We start from the raw sequence: 12,155 nt of genomic DNA, 5'->3' as shown, positions 1-12,155 counted from the left end.
TTGAATTAATAATAATAAAAAATAAAAAATAAAAAAAGGAAAAAAAAAACTAATTGAGGACTGTATAGATATAGATGTTTGAAAGGGAAGAGTGTTTGCTTTTACGTGTCTCATTGTAATAACATAACTTTTCCGATTGCTTAAAATTTGTATCATTTTAATTCTCTGTAATCCCAAATTCATTTCAGCTCTACTTTTAAAAAAAAAAAAAATTCAACCCTCTCCCCCCTTCTTGTCCCCTCAGCCCACCACGCTGATGGAAAAAAAATCCCTTGAATCATCATTTAATTACACATTTGCATTTTCAGTTTCATGTTGGTTTTTAATTTTTATTTTTTCTTTATATTTAGACGTTTTGTATTAGATCTATGTATAAGTAAACCTTCTTAAATGAATGAAAGTAGGCTACAAGTAAGAAAGAAATATTACTATTGTAAATCTGTGTCAGTCCTCACAAGCCGGTGATGAAAACTGTAATACTAAAGCGAACACACACAACTGACGCTGTAAATTACATGTCTGAGGCACAAAAAAAAAAAAAAAAAGAAAGGGATAGTAAATAAATGCAAATAAATGTTACGCCTGCAACATCATCCCTGTTCCTTTTTCCTCGTTCAGCACCTCACCAACAAAATTAATGTCTTGGCAGTAATCCTTCTGTTGTTTACCGCCCCCCCCCCCCCCCTCCCCGATCAAACCTCCAGTATAATTTCATTTATTAACTTCACAGCAAAGAAAACACAAGTTAAAGTGGGTACTTCACTCCCCGTATTTTTTCTGCAACTTTGTTTCATTTAGATTTGATACCAGTTACTATTTTGGGTGAGCTTGATTCTTCTCCGTCTGTATTCATAATTCTCTTTCTGGAAGAGACTTCCTCCAATTCAATTAAGTATTGCGTGTTGAAGTTGTTATGCGTCATACAGAACGATGATACCGAATTCAGCCTGGTTTTCTTTTTGGCTTTGCTTCCATAGCCTTTGTCCAACAAAGACCAAACTGCAATCTAGCAATAATTAATATTTTCTCTGCAACTTAAGTCTTTTTAAGACGTTGAAACACGAGTGTAGGTTTAATATTACAATAGAACATGGAGATCACTTTTTTTTGTAAAATGTGACGGGCCATTTCGGTCATTCTATACGATGTGTGCGAGCGCGTGAGCATGCGTGTGAGGTTGTGTGTGTGTGTGCGTGTGTATATACGAATGCGCATGTTTGTGCCAGAGAGCGTGTGTTTTTGGATGCTTTTAAATCATCTTTTATTACGAGTTCAATGTGGTTAAATGTCCCCCTGCGATTATTAAATTTAGGCATAGTTACGGAGTTGTCGAGTGGTAGAGCTGGATTTCTAACCCGTAACTCTCGAGTTCGACTTCGGGTTCAAGTCAGTAGACCGTCCCTCAGTCCACCCAACTCTGATGGGTACCTAACTCACGTTAGGGAAAGTAAAGGCGGCTGGGCATATTACTGACCACACTACCCCTTCATATGTCGAGGTCACAGAAACAACTGAACTCTACGTCACTTGCCCCATAGACCGCAAGGTTTGAAAAGGAACTTTACTTCTTCAATAGTATATAGTTTGTTTACAGTTCAGGCACATGAGTTCACGACTGTGTTTGACAATATTGTGGTCTAAACTAACACACGCTCCACCAGTTGGACAAAAACCTAACAACAAAACAACAGACTTTATGCCAAAGTTGATACTTCTGTTTAAAAGTCTTTATAACGTTCTGATTAGAATCATCAGCGATAAAACGCGTTTTAACATTCTAAACCAATGTGGAATCAAAATCCATTGCCAAAAAAAATTCAATCATGATCTATAGCCATAAGTTACGTCTCTTTTACTGAATGGCACTGAGCTAGGTTACAGACAGTGGAGAATGAAATACGAGCATCGAAAAGGTGGTGGTTATGGCACCATATCCGAAAGATAATACATATCATCACTAAACAGGTGTTGTTGTAAAGTCCACAGTGAAAGAGGAAGAGAAGGAGACAAAAATGTCGTGAAGGAAATCGTTTGAACTAGAGATGGGGGTGGCTGGATTATTAGGGTTCTTTGTTCATAAAAATCAAGTGAGTTGACGAAGTGTTGCCTCGACTATGCTCCTTAGGAAATCGAAACAAATAAAGAGAAGAAAATCAAAAGAGCTTAGAGCAGTTGTTCTTAACCTGTGTTTGATCGAAACCAAGATGTTTAAACAATGAGCGTCTTTTCTAAGTGATAAAGGTTATCTACTCACCAATCCAGCGTAAATCCTTGCTATTGTAGTTGGCGAAAAACGCCCCCCCCCCCCTCTTACCCCATCTAGGAAAAGCTTGAAGGCGGTTTATTCCGTCCATTGTTCTTGAGTGTATGTTTCACAGTTACAGAATCAAGGTAAAAAACAGTTAAATCAGTAAAGGCTTGTAGTCATTACATTTCTTAATTTAAACTGTTCATAAATTCAAACAGCAAGAATAAACTGGGAGTGATCTCCCCTAAACTTTCTCGAATATTCTTATATAAAACTACAGGGGATGGCAACTCGGGATATAGGCAATATTTTAAATCAATTTTTAATCACTTAAACTTTTTAAAATATAATAGAATCTCGTAGAATAAAGAATTGCAAACCAAAGAAATGCCAAATAAAATGTGTATAATAGTGCGGAATATTATTAGTACTTTATAAATGCACTTGCGTTTTTTGAGAAATCAGAAATAGCCTAAATCACTACATTCGGTTAACGGAAGTTACTCAAAATTAGACAGAAGGCAAAGAATTTGATCTTTTACTTACATGTGAAATTTCATTCATCTATCTAAAACACAACTCAAGTTATAGGCTTTTGAAAAAATCAAAGTAGAAAAAGTTCCATTTCCAGTTATCGGAAATCGATTAAAAGTCGACACGTATATACACATTTGATATAATACGTATATATGAAATTTCATCAACCTAGTAACGGTACTCAAGTTATTGTGTTTTCAGACACACACACTCACACACACATACACACACAGTCATACGGACAAGATTGCAAAAGTATATTTTTCTGAGTCAGTGAGGTGTAAAACGTCGAGATTTGCAAAAATCTCGTTGTTTTTTTTTTTTTTTTTTTTTTTTTTTTTTTTTTTTGCACGATTATTATCCTTTCTCTATACTTATTATACGAGAAAGTAAAAACTGACTTTTGAATATAATAGAGTCGGCAGTTCCATCCCCGCCCTACGATTCCTCCCCTTTGCTAAGCCTCTGTGCACCATTAGTTGTTTTTTTAGTGCATTGAAATAATAGTGTAAGTTTAAAATTGAGAATTATTCGGGGAGGGAGGGGGTGATAAGTTTATTCTCGCTTCCGGTTTCTTTTTACGGACCGTTTCAGACATCTTATAGGAAGTGCGTGTGTGCGTGTGTGCGTGAGTATAGAATGTAAAGTAATACGTTCAATTTTTTTTCAGTTTGTGTGTGGGCAAAATGGCCATTCTAAAGCAGCGGACGTATAAGTATGTGCTTGTGTTCTTGTGTGTATGTGTGTTGGGGAGGGGGGGGGGGGTGGAAGGGGGTGTACATAGAGGTACTTTGTAATTGTATTTGTCATTGAATTTTTTTAATACAAAACAAGTTTATATAATGGTTGTAGAGAAGAAAATTTAATGATAAATAAAAAGCAAAAAGCATGTAAGATTAAATATTAAATAACAGTAATTCAGCGTTTTGTCTATACTCTATACCCAGCTAGAACTTATAAAAGTAAGTACAGTTATTTTGTAAAATACACTCATTCTTGTGTTTGTCTTTTGAAACACCACACACACAAAATACACGTTGCACACCGGCTTTATACCCTTAAAGGGAACGCTGAGGCCCACATATCTACCACCATTTCACTTTGATAACTTCAACACAATACAGCTGGGACTACCACAATAACGATCTTTACCGTGTAAATGAACACTAACACAGTCACAAAACATACAGTCACACACATATACGTACACAATCCCACACGCGCACACAATGACACACACAGTCATACACACACTCACAAAATCACACGCACCCACACGGTCACACATATGCACACATTCACATACAATTACACACACATACGTTATGCGTAAGTTACCTCCCATATGATGTTTAAATGTATAACAAGGGAGACAGTGTTTAACTAAATGGTTACAATTTAAGAAAATTATTAGTGCAATTACTGATAGCGCAACATAAGATCTATATTTCTAGATTAAATCAACTGCTATTTATTTTATTATCAGTTGTACAAAAATACAATATTTTGTTAAGAAAATGTTTAAAATACTGAAGTAGCTTAAAAATAAACACATTAGCTTTACATAAGGAGTAGCCTGAACATCTTAATCAAATTACTCTAAATTTCAGTAACAATTTCTAACATCTACTAAATTAAATTTTGGATCCCTGATTAAAAGGGACAATAAACAAATGTTAACGAAGTCGGTTCTCTACAACATTACACCTGCTTCGTATTCTTGTCCTAAATGCCTCCCCAAATCTTACTCCCAAAGTAATGTCTAACTTGGCAGTAACCATTCTGTCGTTTACCCCCCCCCCCCCCCCCCCCCCGATCAAACCCCCAGTATAATTATATTCATCAACGTTACAGCAAACCAAACACAACTAAAACCAGGTAATTCACTACCCGTAGTTTTTCTGCTGCTTTGTTTCGTATAGATTTGATACCAGTTACTGTTTTGGGTGAATTAGCTTCTTCTTCGTCTGTATTATTAATTTATTTTCTTCTTAGAAAAGATGCCCTCTAATTTTTTTTAAGCATTGTGTGTCAATTTTGTTGGGCACCATATATAACTTTGACTCCAACTTCAGCCTGCTTTTCTTTTTGGATTTGCTTCCATAGCCTTTGTCCAACCAAGAACAAACTACAAGGCAGCAGTTCGAACTCTAGACGTTTCTGTTTAAACCATAAGCTCTTCCGACTCGAATATGCCGACCCCTTGCGAGCTAGCATTAATTGATATTTTATATTTGTTTGCAACTTTAGTCTTTTTAGGGCATAGAAAAAAGAGTTAACGTTTAATTTTACAATAGTAGATGGGTGTCAATTTTTGTAAATACTTTGATGTGCCGTTTGAGTCATTCTATATGACGTGTGAGGTTTTGCGTGCGTATGTGTGTGCATAAGACAGTGCGATTTTTTGTTCCGGAGTGCGGGTGTTTTTGGGTGCTTTTAAATCATCCATTATCACGAGTCAAATGTGGCGTTCAGTTCCTTCTACCAGTATTAAATTTGGGCAAAGTTAAGGCATATTTTGGTTCACAGTACAGGTACAGGAGGCAGTGTGAGTAGAAATATAAGTTCACGAGTGTGTTTGACAATATGGTGGTCTAAAGTAACACACGCCCCACTAGTTGGACAAAAATCCAACAACACAAAACAGCTATAGAAATTATACACAAGTTGATACTTATGTTTAAAAAGCTTTTTAAAAATACTTTTTTTTTGGTTAATTTTAACCCAGCCTGTTTATTGTATTTAGTAGTAGTTCCTGATAAATAACAAGTTAAAGTAATAAGTTTTCTTAAATAATATAAACTAAAATTTGCATTCTTTTTTTATGTCTGTTGACTCGATCTCCTGGAAAATGATTATTCTATTGTAAGTGTGCGCGTGAGTGTGTGAGTGTGTGAGTGTGTGTGTGTGGGGGGGGGGGGGGGAGGGGGTTACCTACAAGTAGAATGTTATTATATCTGTCCCTTTAATTTATTTTTTAAACAAGTTTACTTTATAAATTTTGTAAAGTAGAAAAAAAATAATAATAAATAAAGAGGAACAAGCATAAAAGATTAAATATAAAAATAACAGCAATTCTTCGCTTTTTCAATAACTTGCTAGAAGATATTAAATTAACTACAGTCATTTGAGTGGTCTAGCGGTAGAGAGCTGGACTGCTAACCCGTAAGTCTCGAGTTCGAATCCGGGTTCAAGCAAGTAGACCATCCCTGAGTCCACCCAACTCTGATGGGTACATAACTCACGTTAGGGAAAGTAAAGGCGGCTGGGCATAGTGCTGACCACACTATCTCTTCATATGCCGAGATCACAGAAACAATTCAACTCTACTTCACTTGCCCCATAGACCGTCAGGTTTGAAAGGGAAACTTTACTGTTTTACTATTTTGTAAAATACGTACATCCTTGTGTGTTTTAAAATACTGCGCATACAAAATAGAAGTTGCACACCGGCTTTTTGCCTTAGAGGGTACACTGAGTCCCACATATCTACCACTATTCCACTTTGATAACTTCAACACAATACAGCTGGGACTACCACACGAATGATCTTCATCGCCAAAATGAACACGCATACAATAACACGCACAAAGTCACATTTACACGCACACAAATCACAAACACATGCACACATTAACACACACAGTCCCACAAACGTACCTATTCACACGCACCCAAACATGCACACACATGCATACGACCACACACAATTACGCACATACAATCACACACACATACACACACATACACACACACACGTTAATCATTGTGAAAACTGACAGTCTCTCTCTGTATATAGCATATCTGATCGGAGAGCTCAATCATCAACTTTAGTGTTCACCCTATAGATTATCACAACTCAATATTTAGTTGTCTTTAACATTAACATTCTTTGCGGTGTAAATAAACAAACGATAATCCAATCCGCTGATGTGGAAAATAAATATTTAAAGCAGAAAATATGAGGGACTTGTAAACACATGACTTTTAAGTGATTTCGAAAAGATAAATTGGGCACTAATGTAGATGATTTAATGTCAAATTTATCAGGACAATACCTCCCATTCTGTTATTTAAAAAATAACAGGGGAGACAATGTTTAGCTAAATATCTATAGTTTATAAAAAAAGCAATAACGCAATTACATATAACGCAACATAACATCTATATTTTCAGACTAAAAGTATTATTGTTTTTCTTTATTATAATTTGAATAAAATACACATTTTTATAAGCAGTAGATTAAAATACTGAAGTAGTTTAATATTCAATACATTAGCTTTAAGTAGAGAATAGTCTGGTCACACGAATCCAACTAATTAAGCTGCGATAGTAAATCAACATTATAACAATGTACTTTGTAATTTTTGGATCCCTTATGATAAGGGACAGTTAATAAAAGCAAAAAAATCGGTTCTGTCCAACAGTACACCTGTTCCCAATTCCTCTCGTTAAGTGCCTCCCCAACAATTTTACTCCTAAAGTAATGTCTAACTTGGCAGTATCTCTCCTGTCGTTTACCCCCAGAACAAACCTCCAGTATAATTACATTCATCAACATCACAGTAAACAAAACACAAGTAAAAGCGGGTAGGCCTACTTCACTACCCGTAGTTTTTCTGCTACTTTGTTTAGCTTCGATTTGATACCATGTACTATTTTATATTAATACGAGCTGACCCGCGGTGGTAGCGATATGGTCTGTTGAGCTTACGTCTTGGTGGTGTCTCACATGGTCCCCAAGTAGAGAATTGTATACATATAGATTTTCTAACTTTTCTGCAATTAAAGTCTTTTTAGGACGTTGAACTAATAGTTTAAGTTTATTATTGAGAATTATTCGGAAAGGGGGAGGATAGGAAGTTTAATTTCCTCGCTTCCGGTTTCACTTTAACGGGCCGTTTCAGACATTCTATTCGATGTGCGTGTGTGCGTGAGAGTGTGCGTGCGTGTGTATATGCACATGTATTTGTGTGCGCGCGTGTTGTGCCGGTGGGATGATGTAGACTTTCCAATATAGATAACCGAGGTCTTTCAGATCCATCAATCCTACGATGAATAAGTTTAGTGTAAAAATCCAATACCACAATGTAGAATCTTCTTTAACAATGGCATGTAGTGTAATGTAAATATACAAACGATAATCCCATATGAAGATACGGAAAATAAATGAACTGTTAAAAGCAGAAAGTATGAAGGAAGTGTACACACTTGCCTTGTGAGGGATTTCGCAAAGGTAAATGTGTGGTCGAATTAATCTCGTCTTTATCACGGCAATAAGTTACCTCCCATTTGTTAGTTATAAACATAATAAGGGAGACAATGTTTAACTAAATAGCTAAATTTAAAAAAAAAAAAAAGAACGCAAAGACAGATATGGCAACTTAAAATCTTTATTTTTACACTAAACGTATTGTTGTTTAATTTATTAAAAGTTGTACCATATACTAAATTTAGCTTAAATTACTGAAGTGGTTTAAAATGAAACACATTAGCTTTACGTAAAGAATAGTTTAGTCATTTCATTCAATCAAATTTCTTTCAATAATGGTACTGTCGTTGATATACTTGATGATGAAATTTTTTTGATCCTTTAGAAAAAGGGACTAATTAAATGCAAATGAAGTTGGGTAATCAAAATTACCCCTGTTCCCCAATCTCTACATGCATTGCCTCCCTTACAAAATTATTCCCAAAGTAATGTCCATCTTGGTAGTAACCCTTCTGCAGTTTATCCCCAGATTAATTTGGGTACAAATGTGGATGATTCTTCTTCTTCTTCTTCGTTCTTAATTATTAGTGTTGGGAGGGATCGAGCCTTATCTGCCAGAGGCTTTGAACTCGAGACTTTTTTCGAATTTATCAGCCATGAGCTTTGCCGACTCGACCATGCTTCCATCACAATTAAGGATTACGTGTCAACTGGTTATGCGCCATTGAGGCCATTGACTCCGATTTCAGCCTGCTTTTCTTTTTGGATTTGCTTCCATAGCCTTTGCCCAACTAAGAAAAAACTACAATACAGCAGTTGTTTGATTTTGGAGTTGTCTCTCCTAGAAGAGTGGCTGTCACCAGCTAACGAGCCTCATCTGCCCGAGGGTTCGAACTCGAGACTTTTCGGTTTAGCAACCATGAGCTTTACCGACTCGACTCGCGTTTGTCAGTTACCTACCATTCGGTATTTTAAAAAATAACAAGGGAGACACTGTTTAATTAAATGGCTACAATTTAGAAAAAATTAACACAGTTATAAATAACGCAACTTAAGATCTATTTTCAAACACTAAACGTATTGTTGTTTAATTTATTGAAAATTGTAACCAAATACTACATTTTGATAAGCAGTAGCTTAATATTCTGAAGTAGATTAAAACACACAAACTTTACGTAAAGAATACTTTGGTCATTAAAAAAATTGCTTTGATTGGCAAACATATTACATTATGTTGATCAAAAAATTGTGGATTCCGAATAAAAAGGGACAGTACATAAATGCAAAGGCAATTGGGCCTGCAAAAATAACCCAGTTCCCCATTCTCCTCGCTTAGAGCATCCTCAACAATTTTATTCCTAAAGAAAAGTCTAACTTGGCAGTAACCCTTCTGTCCTTTACCCCAAGATCAAACCCCCAGTATATTTACATACAGCAAACAAAACACAAGTAACAGCGAGTACTTCACTATCCGTGGTGTTTCTGCTACTTTGTTTCGTTGTTTAGATTTGATACTATTTTGGATGAGCTAGCTTCTTCTTCGTCTGCATTCTTAATTTTCTTCCAAGAAGAGATTCCGTCCAATTCAAATAATTATTACGTGTCAACTTGTTATGCGCCCTATAGAACGTTGACTCCGATTTCATCCTGCTTTTCGTTTTGGATGCTTCATAGCCTTTGTCCAACCAAAAACAAACTACAAGGCAGCAGTTCGAACTTATGACTTTTCTGTGAGGTTGTGCGTGAGTATTTGATGGTTGCATATGCAAGTACGCATGTTTGTGCCGGAGTACGGGTGTTATTGGGTGCTTTTAAATTATATTTTATTACGAGTCAAATGTGCTTTAGCTCCCTCTACGATTATAAAATATAGGCATGTTAACGAGTGAGTTCAGGCACATAAATCTGTGTGAGTAAAACAAGAGTTCACGAGTGTGTTTGACAACATTGTGATGTAAACTAAAACACGCTCCACCAGTTGGACAAAAACCTAACTACAAAACAACAATAGAAACTATTCCCAAGTTGATACTTGTGTATAAAAGGCTTTTTAAAATATTTTTTCTTTATTTTGAACCGAGCCAATTGATTCTATTTAGTAGTAGTTCCTGACCAATAACATTTTAACTCAATCAGAGTGTGTGTGGGGTGGGGGTACTTAAAAGTATTATCATATTTGTCGATTGAATATTTTTTATGATCAATTTTACTTTATGTACATTGTAAACTGTCCCATAATAGAAAACCGAGGCCTCTCTAATCCAATAATCCTACGATGAACAAATTTTGTTTAGAATCCCAAGACCACGAGTGACAATTTTGAGTCGTCTTATAATAGTATAGTAGTCGCATGCAGTATAATTTAAAGAAGAAAAGAAAACCCCGATAATCCCATATGCTGATGTGGAAAATAAATGAATGTTCAAAGCAGAAAATAGTAGGGACTTGTATACACAAGAATCGCAAATGTAAATTCGGTACTAATAAGGGTGATTTAATCTCGCGATTAAACGGGTAATAATTTATCCACGATCTGGAATTAAAAAAAAAAAAAGAGCAAGGGGGACAATGTTTAACAAAATAAATATAATTTATAAAAATCGTTGACACAACTTTTGATAACACAACTTGAGATCTATATTACCACACTATACATATTATTATTTACTTTATTAACATTTGTAATCAGTGACTAAATTTTAAAACGTAGTAGCTCTACATATTGAAGTAGCTAAAACTTAAACACATGAGCTTTATTTTTTATCCCTGATAGAAAGGGACAGTACATAAATACAAAAGAGGTCGGTTCTTTAAAACACTACACCTGTTTCCCATTCTTCTCTTTAAGTGCCTCCCCAAAAATTGTACTCCTAAAGTAATGTTTAACTTGTTTGTCATTTATCCCCAGATCAAACCCCAAGTATAATTACATTCATCAACATCGCAGCAAGCAAAAGACAAGTAAAAGCGGTTACTTTACTATCCGTAGATTTTCTGCTACTTTGTTTCGTTTCGATTTGATTCCAGTTACTATTTTGTATTGATAATTTCTAATTTTTCTTCAACTTCAGTCTTTCTACTGCCTTGAAGTAATACTAAATGTTTATTATTGAGAATTTTTCGAATAAGGAAGGGTAGGTTGTTTAATCTCCTCGTTTCCGGATTTATTTCTACGTGTAGTTTCAGACCTTCTGAACGACATGCGTGTGTACGTGAGTGTGTGCGTGTGTATATGAGCGTGGAAATGCGTGCACGCGTGCGCGTGCGGTTGTGCGGATGTGATGATAAAGACTTTTCAAAATAGATAACCGAGATCTCTCATGATCCATATATCCTACAATGAATAAGTTTAGTTTATAAATTCAAGACCACATGTTGAATCGTCTTTAACAATAGCATGTAGTAAAATGTTAATAAACCAACTATAATGTTATCTGCTGATGTGAAAACAATGTATGTTAAAAGCAGAAAATATAAGAGACTTGTACATAATAGCCTTGTAAGTAATTAAGGAAAAGTAAATTTAGGTACAAATGCAGATGATATTTAATCTCGCGTTTGCTAGGGCAATAAGTTATCTCCCATCGGTTATTAAAACATAACAAGGAAGGCAATTTTCAACTAAATGGTTTAAATTTAAAAAAAAAAACATTAACGAAATTATTGGTAAAGCAACTTAAAATTATATTGTCATAATAAACGTATAATTATTTTCTTTATTATAATTTGTAATCAAATACTATATTTTGATAAACAGTAGTTTTAAATACTGAAGTAATTTACAATTAAAGACATTAGCTTTAAGTAAATAATAGACTCTCATTATATTGACATTACTTTCATAGGCATGTTATTCTTCTACTTTAAAGTTTAAATTTTGGATCCCTGATTGAAAGGAATAGTAATTAAATGCGAATAAAGATGCATCTGCATCATCATCCCTGTTCCTTTTCTCCTCCATCAGCACCTCACTAACAAAATTACTCCTTAAGTAATGTCTTGGCAGTAATCCTTCTGTTGTTTACCCCCCCCCCCCCACCCCCCCCCCCCCCCCACCACCGATCAAACCTCCAGAATAATTACATTCATCAACATCACAGCAAAAAAAAACACAATTTAAAGTGGGTACTTCACTCCACGTAATTTATCTGCTACTTT

This window comes from Physella acuta, unplaced genomic scaffold, assembly GCF_028476545.2.
Source record: "Physella acuta isolate Inbredline_101_S28 unplaced genomic scaffold, ASM2847654v3 ptg000482l, whole genome shotgun sequence".
NCBI lineage: Eukaryota > Metazoa > Mollusca > Gastropoda > Physidae > Physella > Physella acuta.
The sequence above is the reverse complement of the archived record's forward strand: the minus strand, read 5'-3'. Positions refer to the sequence as shown.